The sequence below is a fragment of the Limulus polyphemus genome, unplaced genomic scaffold (genome assembly GCF_000517525.1).
Source record: "Limulus polyphemus unplaced genomic scaffold, Limulus_polyphemus-2.1.2 Scaffold4095, whole genome shotgun sequence".
Lineage (NCBI taxonomy): Eukaryota > Metazoa > Arthropoda > Merostomata > Xiphosura > Limulidae > Limulus > Limulus polyphemus.
This window is the reverse complement of record NW_013669705.1, coordinates 58,394-70,655: the sequence shown is the minus strand read 5'-3', so window position 1 is coordinate 70,655 and position 12,262 is coordinate 58,394.

The window sequence follows — 12,262 nt, the reverse complement described above, 5'->3', positions numbered from 1 at the left end:
ATAGAGTTCCTGAAACATGAACTTTTCTAAACTGAAAACAGCTATTCATGTTTCATACAGCACTATAGAAACTCACATTACGAGTACCCCCCCCCGCCCCATCAAAAGAATGTTGAGAATATCACTTAAGATTTTCTCTACTTGTGTTTATCTACCTCTGATTTTGTCCTCCATTGTGAGTTATCAGTACGCAAGTGAAAATAAAATGAATATCGCTTCAACACAGCATACCTTATAAGAAGTTTTAACATGGACATTCAGATCTAATGAAAAATAAAAAAAAACTTTCTTTCGTAAATGTTAGATCCCTACAGAAAAATTACACGTTCTAATTTATAATGGAAGCACATTATGCTAATATAATAATAAGTTGGCAAATAATTATTTATTTTGGGGAAAGATACAATATGTTTCGACAGAACGGTAATTAATGTAAAATTTGGTGCTATACTAGGTTTTCATACTTTTGCTTCTTTATTAAGCCTAAGCCTGAAAAGGAAAGAAACAGAGTAGATGGCGCTATCGTCGTACAAAAATGATAGTGTTTGTTTTTTCTCACGCAAAAATAGGGAGGCACCTATTCTTTTTAGTACTGTTGCAAATTCAACATGTGTGTTTACGTTATTTTGAAGTAAAAGGTAAATAGCCAGATCAGACTTATGAAATAAATCTCGTATTTGTAGGAAACAAAGTAATATAATAACGATTCACCTGTGCGTGGGAACGTTCTGTTAATTTTACGAAGTCAATATAGGATTGAAAATATAGGTATCATATTTATAAGCTACTTGTTTATTCCATAGGAGATGAATGGATGATTCAGTGGATGACCCGAGGGAAGATAACCGTGAACACCGATTCACAAGGCGTGAAATTCATCTTTTATACTTTTCAGTGTATTTTGTGACGAGATATTCCATGATGACGTTTTTTGACACCCTATCCTTTGTCTCATCTAATCACATACCTCGTGTCAACATACACAGGAGAGGGTTTGGTAGTCAAGGTAACAGACATCCGGGTGAAAAGAGATTTTTTTTTAAAGTACCATTACCCAGTACACCTTCTCTTGAAAAGAAAACAAAAGGCACATAGTTTTTTATTATTATTTTAGTTTCGAGATTTCAATTCAGAAACGATACAACACTTCAGTATGTTAAATATGTAAAAACTCACTTAGTTAAATATTCTAAGTTTGTCAGTCGAGAAATATATGGCACAATTAATAATAGCTCAGTAACCAAAGAACAGAGTTCCGTAACAAAAGGATTTCATTCTCCATAACATAATACAACAGCTCTTATTTTGTTCGATGAAAGAAATTGTTGTAAAAAAAATATATATCTATATATATTAAAAATTTCGATTAAACACACACAGCAAAAATTATTTTTCATCACAGGAATAAATCCATAAGCGTTTTGATTCCTGGGAAAAAAAGATAATAATAACTCCTCACCTCACGTCACATCTAGACGAACATGTGCACGTGCGCAATCTTTCATATAAAGAGCCATCATACAGTACTTGAGTGCCCCTAGGTCTAGTCTACCTACCACTCTATCCAGGGTCGGCTGAGCTCAGACTTGGGTACACAACGTAAAAAGGGGAACTGTTTGCTTTCTGGCCCAGCTGGAGAAGTCTTCAACACACCTTTTGACATCCTCCAAGGTCTGCAAACAGTGGGACTTTTGTAATGTTGAAAAGTATGGGTCAACGTTATTGCCTCTCTACCAACTAACTGCGAGACAACAACAGCCTGTATGGCCAGTTTCGAGTTATGTAATATTAGTTGTTCAAGACTCCTAAATAAAACCCGGGGCTTCACACAGTATCGTTAGAAGTTATACTTACTTATGTGTAATACATACATGTACCATTTTAAGTTTCATAGCCGGTTTTATTTAGAAAATCAAAATTTAATTTAATCAGTTTGAAGTCACGATGAAATCTAACTGCTCAAGCAGTCTTCTGTAATTATTTTAAAATATTACCTATTTCTGATTAACCATTTTTCGTGTGTTGCGATGCAGCTTTTCAAAAATACAAAAATCGAAACACAAGACCAGCGTAAAGCCAATTAATCAATATGATTATTTATTACTAGTATTGGATCTGATGTTAGGAATACTGTTCAGTGTTAGTTTTTTTTTCAATATATTTACTCGTTGGTAAGTGCTTTGAATACAGCTTTGGTGAGTGAATTCTCTACATTGTGGAGGCTCAAAGAAATGGACAGAGACGAAACAATTAACTTTCTTCACTACAATAAAACGAGAGTAAAAATAACAAAGAAAAGTGTATGGGTAAACACACACAGTTACCTACAAACACATGCACACAAAGACACCTACAAACGCCGTTCTCTCACTCACAGTAACCTGATGATTAGCTGCGGGAATGTCATATCTATTACTTAATGGAGCAACGTAGAGAGTCTCTATTAACCTTAAGCTATGTAAGGTACGCTTTCAAGGGAAGTGAATAACGTGGTTCAATTTCTCTTAATGTCAAGCTATATATTTCGGACTGATAACAACACTAGGGCGACTGTTACGTTATAGTTGGGTGAGAAACTAGCTAGCCCTTGGTCCGCCCTCAACGATTCCTTTTGATATTAATTTTCAGCTGGGAGAAATAACGATTGTCACTATCTTTACGACCCCATAGAAGGTACGAATAAGACGTAACGGCCATTAGAAAGACGTGAGTGAACGATATCAGCCCTGGGGAACAGAGAACTATCGGACTGTACGCCCAAACCGGGCTCAAACAGCTTTGTAGATCAGGCCATCACCCCAGAGTCTCATTTGTTTATTTACAAAAGCAGCTCAGGCATCTGGGGAACGCGCTGTAAGGAGGCCAATGAGGTCGTCTCATGTACGTCAAATAGAGATATTTCTCTCTCTCTCAAGTCCAGAAACCTTCTATAATTTGTGTTTAGTTTTATCTCTTCTTCTGTTTCCGCATACGACATATAGTGAGGTCAATCAAAAAACTTCGGAATAACGACAAATTTCAGAAAATGGCAATCTCCCTCTTCTATATGCTTTGGGACAGCGGTAAATGTACGTATTTATAATGCTAAGATCCGGGGTTCGATTCCTCTCAGCGGACCCAGCAAGGTAACACCACGTGGCTTTGTTGTAAAACAAACAAACACGTTGTTTGCTTGGTATTTCCATAAAACAGGAATTGTTATAATATCGTCACTATATTTGTTTTTTTCTCCATAACTCTGGCTTCATAACAGTTCATTTCAAATTTTACGCTTATTAATAATTGGTCCCAATACTTCGGGACACGCTGATGCCTAGTTAATTAGAAAAGGACAAAAAAAAGTATATTCTCCATGATGAGGAGGCAATGGGATTATACCCCAGATGACAGAGGAGTAGAAAATATATATCTTGGGTTTAGAAGCACTTTATGTTACATGACTGGAGGTATGAGTTGCATGTGATATTAAATGAGAAAAGATGTCGGGGGTCAGAAAAGTGGAATATTAGATGACCAGAGGACGTACGGATTTAATTCCATATGACACTAATTCAAGTGATTAACTCTCTGTTTGAGAACTCAGACATGAAGGTTATAAACTACACACAATTATCGTTGTAATAATCTCCTAAGAAATATTTTTGATGAAACTTTTAAAATAACAATGAGCATATGGTAATTAGCAAAAAATTGGGGCGAGGAGATGTCGTTACTTTTTCATTCTCATGTGTTTGGGTTATCGTTAAAACGTATAGAAGCTGGTCAGGCGTGTTCTAGTGGCTAGCGTGCTTGAACTTTGAATACGGAAGTTCGTGACTTGTTACCGCGAAAACGCGCTCCGCACTATGGGATCATGTGTACGCTACAAGAGTGACTGTCAAATCCCCTTATTTGGTAAGACAATAGTAGCTCAATCGTTAGTGATGGATGCCGTTAACTAACTACTTTCCTAGTAGTCTACATATTCAGAATTAGAGACGTTAAATACTCTGAAACAAACAAAGTATCGAAGTGAATATCTAATTTAAGGGTTAGAACTTAAGTTTTTTTTAGTGTTATAAACTTCAACTTGGTCAACGTTTTGGTAAATAAATGCAAATGATTTATTCTAACATAGTTACACAGATTAAAATAAAATAAAGGTTGGTTAACATCTTGTAATAAAAATTATTTGTTGTTTTTCTCGTTATTGTGTTTAATTAAAACTACCTAGGTAAAACGATTTTATTTTCATGTTCTTTTTGGTTTTTAGTTCGTCTGTAAATAATATACTGTATAATACACAAAATGATCTGACCTGAGTCATGCAAAGGAATGTGATCCTATTAGTGGGTAGTTTTCATAGAATAATACTCAAAATTGGATACATGTTCATCAATTGAATTTTTTATATCTACTTATGCGAAGCTAAGTTAATGAAAAGTGGTGTTTACAGTTGAATCATGCAGCGATTAATAGCCAGTTATTGCGAGTTCCGTGTGAGGGCGTTCTGTTTACTTTTACTTTAACTACTAGTGAGTCATAAGCGGGTTTGGGAGTTCACCACCCACAAAAGTGTATACTGTCTTATATCTGATTTGTAAGTGACTTAAATAAACTTGATAATAATTACAATTCACCTAATTACTTTAATTCACACCATGATAGTTGTTGCTTCATGAAAAATTAGGATATAAATAGCGCCTAGACCATTACTATATCTGTCGTATTCCAGCCGACTTGAGTCCTGGTATTGAGCGAAAGGCCTCGCCAGCAATGGCTGTGGCAGGTGTAGTGGGGCTTACATATTATAAATGTTCTGTTTTACTTCCACTTATAGTTTTAGAATTAACCTAATCTTTCCGTATGGAGCTCATGATTCTTGTTTTAAATACTGGAAACCCAGCAACTTCGAAAACATAACTTTGATTTAGGTGAATTTAACCTTGGCCTAGAGTATCAAGACCTACTATCATACAATGGTTTTCTGAAATTTGTAGTTTATTGATAACTATCTTTCAGAGTTTTTTTTTTTTTTCAGGTCATAGAATTTGAGACAGACAAACAGGGAACAGAAAAAAAAGAAACAAGTACGAGAGTTTCATGATAACAGAAAGTGATGTTAACAACAATTGGTCCTAATTAAAAAAACGTTTGACAAAATGTTAAGTTTACATGGTTTTGAACAAAAATAAAATCGCAGATAGCAGATAAAATTAATAATACGTGAGATTATAAACAAATATTTTAAGAGACACCTGTTGAAATTTAATATTATTCATTCTTATGCTAAATTAAAATAATTTTACAATTTCACAAATATTAGTTTATGATTATATATTTTTCGTGTGTTGCGATGCATATTTTCAAAAATACAAAAATCGAACCATTAGACCAGCGCGTAGCCAATTAATCAATGTAATTATTTATTATTAACACTGGATCTAATGTTAGTACTAATGTCCAGTGTTAGTTTTTCAAGAAATCTTGCATACGCCTACTGTTTATCTGTTAGGCCTAACGCATATAGTTAGTTTTTATTGCTGTTTTATCTGTTAAATATCTTTTATGAAGTCTTATTGTGTATGACGCCCAAGCCTGTGAAACATGACCCGTTAATAGGTAATTATGTGTATGCTACTTTTTATAACAGCGTGGCTGGTATTAATTTTAATTATCTCCCTTTTTACTGTCCAAATAGCACCGATTTTCAATAAGAAGAGGGTAGGCCTAAATGCATTGTTTGCTAAATAGTGTTGTTGAACAGGCATTTTGTCCAGTATCAGCCTGATCAATCGCATAATTTGAATTTGAAATATGCTTTAATGTATAACTTTACTATATAATCAATAAAGTATAGACATGTATAGTAGATCTAAAGTATACTTGTATTTAGATAAAGTCACTTTTAGTTTCTTGTTATCCTATCCCCAATGTTAGATCTGATACTGTGTCGCTTCTTTGTCATTGGACTAACTTTAGGCCTATATTTATGCCAAATTAAACATTAATTTTTGTTTTGATTTTTAACATTACAATGATTTTAGTTGCCAATGCTGGTTTCAAGTGGACAAAACTTCTACCTGTTTAGTTTTAAAAACAAAAATATTTTAGTTTTAGAAAATAATTCTTACCAAGTTTCTGAACGAAAGGTTTTCTGGTGAAGTGATCATTATATTTCAGTATTAAGTATAATATTTGTTGTTAATCTTTAATATGATTTGAACCTTCATCCTGAACTGAAACTAACTTCCTAATAATGGCACGTAAAATGGTGTGCGGAGTGTGTTTGTAATAATAGGTAGCCAATCAGCAAATACTTAAATATAATTTACTGTGGACGTTTATTAGTGATACTGCACGTGTTAGATATTATGTACAATATTTATCGATTTTTTCTAGCTTATACGATCTAGTTTTTAATCTCCTGAGAATCTTATATGCCCTTGTCAGTTTGCAGTTAAACTCAACTTAAACCTAACTTCCTGTCCATTTGAATTTTTATGCTTTTTAAACCACATTAAATTATATTGTGATCCCATACATTAATAAGTTGCCATACGAGTATAGTTCTAACTATCCATTATCATGTATATAGAATTAAGTAGTTGTTTGTTTGTTTGTTTTAGAGCTATCTACTGTGTCCACCGCGGGGAATAGAACCCGGATTTGTAACTCTGTAAACTTACCGCTATGGGACAGAATTAGGTAAGGCTGTTATAACTTTTCGCTTGTTTTAAAATACTTAATGTTAGCTGATAAAGTGTCTCTGTTTTTTATCTAAAATACAAGATTGAATAAATATTATTTCCATTTTAACTGTGCTTCCTGAAGTAGCAGCAATCCATGTTTCCTTGTATCTATCATCAGCTATGAGATTCTCGCTTTTGAAAAAAAAATCAAAGGTTTTATTTCGAATATTCTCGCTAAGCTACACAAGGGCTATCTGTGATAGCCGTCCTCCATTTTGATATGTTTAGTTGATTGGTTGTTATTAAGCAAAAAGCTACACAATGGGTTATCTGTGGTAGCCATCCTTAATTTTGATCCGGTTAGTTGGTTGTTGTCAAACAAAAAGCTATACAGTAGGATATCTGTGCAAACCATCGTTAATTTTGATCCGGTTAGTTGATTGGTTGTTGTTAAGCACAAAGCTACACAATGGCATATCTGTGCTAGCCATCCTTCATTTTCATTGGTAGACTAGTGTTAATGCAGTTAGTGAACATCAACCGCCACTGCCAAATCTTGGGCTACTCTAATCGACTAGTTAGATTTAACTGTTACTCTTATAATGCACTCATGGCTCCAAAGTGCAGAGCTCGACTTCTTTTGGACCAGTGGTACGCGATCCACGTACTCTTGAATCCACAATCCAGCACGCTAACCGTCAGTTCACGTCCGGCCCAAAAGCAAAGGAATAGAAGGATTTAACTTGTTTACTGGCAGTTTCTACTTTCTACTTACAGATTGAATAGTATTTCCAGAAAACTCAGGAAATGCGATCGTCTCGCTCAGCTTTGCACGCTATTTATTTTGCATGAAACTTTAAAAATAGCTCCTAATCTATAACACTTTGTGAATAAGTTAATAATAATTATAACAGAGAAATAATAAAGCTGGCTTCTCACGAAATAACAACGAAGTTGGGAGTAATATAGCGTACGTTTTACAGGTCTGTATACGTAGGCCTGAAACACATACAAATTAAACAGTGCTTCACGCTTTTCTATTATTTTCATTGAATCGTCCAAATAATAAAAAAAATGCTGTTAAAAGACAACGTATAATCAGAATATTCCTGTTTCCTACTGAGTTCGTTACTTCTTAATGGCTATATTTAAAATCAAAAACTTGAATGATTTGTTTTAAGCCAATGACAATGGATTACCTGTTTCTCGTTTACGCCGTATCTCATCAAACATTAAAAGCGTTCATTTATGACTTTCAATTTTGTGTACAAATTTAAAAAGAAAGAAAATAAAAAGAGAGAGAGAAAGAGAAAAGAAAACAATCTTTGGAAGTTCTTTAAATGTCACTATATATTTTATTAGTATTGATATAAAAAAATTGCTCGTTCCCAGTCCTATTTAAATGATCACGACTTGATTTTTATGAAAACTAAGTTTCTGAGTTTTTTTGTACTAAATAATTGAATGGTGACTTTGATGCTTAAAAACTGTCGTGAAACAGTCAGTTTATTCGATGGCTAGCGGTAAGTCAGAGGACTTATAACGCTGAAAGTAGGGTTTCGATACCTGTGGTGGACAATGCAAAGATAACAGCAACCAAACGAGCTCATGGACTTTATAATCAGTTCAAACTGCTCAGTAAGAGCATCCTCTCAAATCCTTGTCTCATACAGTATTTCTACCCATTGGCGATTGATTCCACCGTCATCCTGTCCCATGTTCTCAAGTTAAACACTTTAGTTTCTGTATAAATACTTCACAAGAAAAAATCATTTTTTTGTGAAATATTGTAATAATGAAATTATTAAACTAATTTCATTTTAGAATTAACGATCGGTTCCATATGTGAACCTCATAAACATTTTATATGTATTTTTCTAAACTTTTAAAAGCACCAAACTGCTTGCGGGTTTCTTATAACAATGTGTCACAAAACAATGTAAGCAAAAATACCATCAATATCAAAATCCTACTTATGTGTACTGGGGTTCTCTATGTATCTTAAATGAATGATCTTATCCAATTATTGTTCAGTTTTGTACTCTGAGGATTGTAATAGATAAAACCATAAATATTTTCGGTCGATAACGGTATCAAAACAAGTTGGTAGTTTGAAGGTTAATCATAAAAAATATAAATAAATAACAATCAAAGTTTTATCACTACACTGGTGCTTATGCAATTTGTGTAGCTTCAAGTATTTTAAAGCTTATAATTACAAAGGAATGTTATATTTTCCACTGTCAACATTGATCGCTACACTGTTGAAATTGTTTAGTATGGCCAGGAATTGTAATATTGTAATGTTTAATTGCATTCTTTAAAATAGAACGTTATTACACTAAGAATGTAGAATAAATATTTGTACATGAAAATTGACCAATTTACTTTAGATAAATGTTAGAAAACAGTACACACTCACACACACAAAGTATTGGCACATACTTCAACTTTAATATATCTTAAAGACATCCACACTCATAAATAAAACAACAGCATTAATTGTATCTGAAGGGAGAGCAAGAGGGTAGACAATATCTCTACAGCAACTGACTAGTGTTATAAGAGTTAACGCAGGACCAACGGTGTTCTGGCGCTGCTATACCTGGATTAAAATGGTCAATATTTTACGTAAACATACGAAAACAACACACACACACACAAAATATAAAGCATAAATAGTAATTTTGATGACTTTGGAAGTTTACATACACGAAACAAATAAAGTTTCTGCCTTGCATAAACCGTTAAAATATCAGCCATGTACTTTATTTGAAACATGTGATAATTTGAAAGTTAAGCGTGTGTATATGAAAATACACCAAGAATAACAACAATAAAAAGTTACACTAATCCACATAATGTTAAAAATTATATGATGTAATGCTTTTGTTTCTCTGTCACCACTCAGAAGATATGATGCTTCATTAGTTCTACTTCTTTTCCTTTTTGCCCCGGCATGGCCAGGTGGTTAGGGCGCTCGTCCCACCAAACATGCTCGCCCTTTCAGCTGTGGGGGCGCTATAATGTGACGGTCAATCCCACTATTCGTTGGTAAAAGAGTAGCGGTGGGTGGTGATGACTAGCTGCTTTCCCCCTAGTCTTACACTGCTAAAATAGGATTTGTTTGTTTGTTTGTAATTAAGCACAAAGCTACACAATGGGAAAGCTGTGCTACGCCCACCACAGGTATCGAAACTCGGATTCTAGCGTTGTAAGTCTGCAAACATACCACTGTGCCACTGGGGGCGCTAAATTAGGGACGGCTAGCGCAGATAGCCCTCGTGTAGCTTTGCGCGAAATTCAAAAACAAACAAGTCTACTTTTTTTTTGTAGTATATAAAATTTATGTTCATTTAATGGGATAAGTAAAAGAACAACCAAATAACATCGGTGAAATAGATGTATAAAAACAAAGTATACACATGTCAAAATGGAACATTTAACTAACCTATTTGTTGATACTTTTTTTTAAATACTTAAATAAAATAAAAATTCATTTCATATTTTTGAAATGCAATTCCGACGCTATTGTTAAAAAATAATGACTATATTCAATTAGTAGTAACAAACATTAGGAAATCAGTTGAAAACATACAAAACCTTTTTTGATACACATGACCGAACCGATTCTTTGCATTGACGTGAAAAACGAATTTAGGTGGACGTGGTCATGCGAGATTTGGATACGACTACGTGAAAATTAACATAAATAACACTTTCATGTAGAAATAGTCAGGAAATTTGCGTGGTTTTTTAATGCAATAATACTTGAATACTGTCAGTAAAAATAGTTAAGCCTTATTAGGCCTAAAGTGATAAATTACCGCAATGGTGTCCACTTGGATTCTTTCAGGTTTTTTTTAAAATATTTTTGTTAAAACTGTTTATGTACCAAATTGCTTGTGGGTCCATGATTTTGTTGGTTACAGGGTTCTTAATAACACATGAATCACAGAAAAAATTAAAATTAAATATAATCAATATTGCAATTAATTAAAATAATAACTGCTAGGGGCACCTGTCGGTGATTTCATTAATTATTTTGGTCAATCTTTACACTGAGTGTTGTAATAGGTAAAGACAAAACGACTCAACATGTGAATCCTACCGGTATTGAATTATATCATAATATGCTTTAAAAAAAAAAGTCATTCTGAAAGCAATACTGTTTTTCTCTTCTTCTCGGTAATATTTTTTTTTTATGTTAATGAAATGAAAAATAACGTGAGATTGAATATCTCAAGAGCAAATTGAAGCCTGACGATTAGTATCTAAACACGTTCTTTTAGCTGAATACGCTATAAAGCCAATGAGTCGACCATATCCAAACAATCTGATATCTTGATAGTTGAAAAATCGGGTTTAAAGTAGACTAGTTTTTCAGTTTTGTTGCTGTGAGTCTTTAAATCTCTGACAGTGATTTTGTCTTCTTGGTGATACTTTACATATAACTGTGAATTTGTTTCTTGAATTTTTTTTTCTTGTTCCTTTATTCTCTGTCCATACAGCATGAAAGGCGATAAAAAAGGTTCGGCAATTATTAATAACTGTTTATATTAAACCCACTTTTCTTTTAAAACTATTAATTTCTCTGAATATTTCGTTTTTTTTATAAAAAAAATGTAATTTACCTGAAATATCCCATCCCTTGAGAGTTTCCGATCGTAACTACGGGTTTAACCAGCCGGCAAGTGGCCCGGTGATAAGGGCCTGAACGTTGTGGTTGTTGCGGTGTGCTCGTGGTTGTCTGCCGTTATTTGTGGTCAGAAAGAGGGGAACCACGGACCTCCTACAGATCAATAAGTATACACGCGTGCAAGGCGACTCTCAGCGTTATGGGGAACTCAGTCTTTATCATGCACATGCAAAAATTAGTGAGAAAGATTTGGATGAGAAGTTGAAAGCTTGTATGCACCATATGCAGCTATTATTGTGTAACTTGAACCTTCTAACAGAATTCTCCCTCATAGCCAGACTTCTTTTCCTTTGTCAGTTATTTCCCTGTACTAGCCTATATCTATACCTGGACGCATATATTACCGCTGTATTCAAAGAAGAATGCTCAAAGTTCGGGACGAGAAATCATTTTCCTGCATGTGTGAATAACTCAGTCTTTCACACACACACAAAAAAAAAACATCCCGTATTCATTGGCCTTCCCAACATGTGGCCCTCAGAATCGATTTCGGACGAAATTCGATCTCTAAGCCAAGGGGCGTAATGACGTGGTTGTAGGGCTCTACTCTCACTTAGTGTAACCAAACTCGTTTCTATCACACTGCTAGTCCAGCCCGTCACATCACTTTTCTATAGGTTTTTCCATATGTCTCAGCACTTTTATATAAGTCATATTCTCTTCTTCTTCATCTCTAACAAACTAACTTTTATTTTGTAGATCTACAGAACAAGTTACAGATGAAGTAATAGAAACGCGTTAGCATGGAACAGTGATATATTGAATTGAAACAAAACAAATATGTCTTTTTAACATTTACAGGTGAAATATATTTATCCACTTCTATTACCTTGTTCGGGAACTAGCAAATAAAAGCTAATGTTACTAATAGATGTTCTAGGTTATTGTTAAA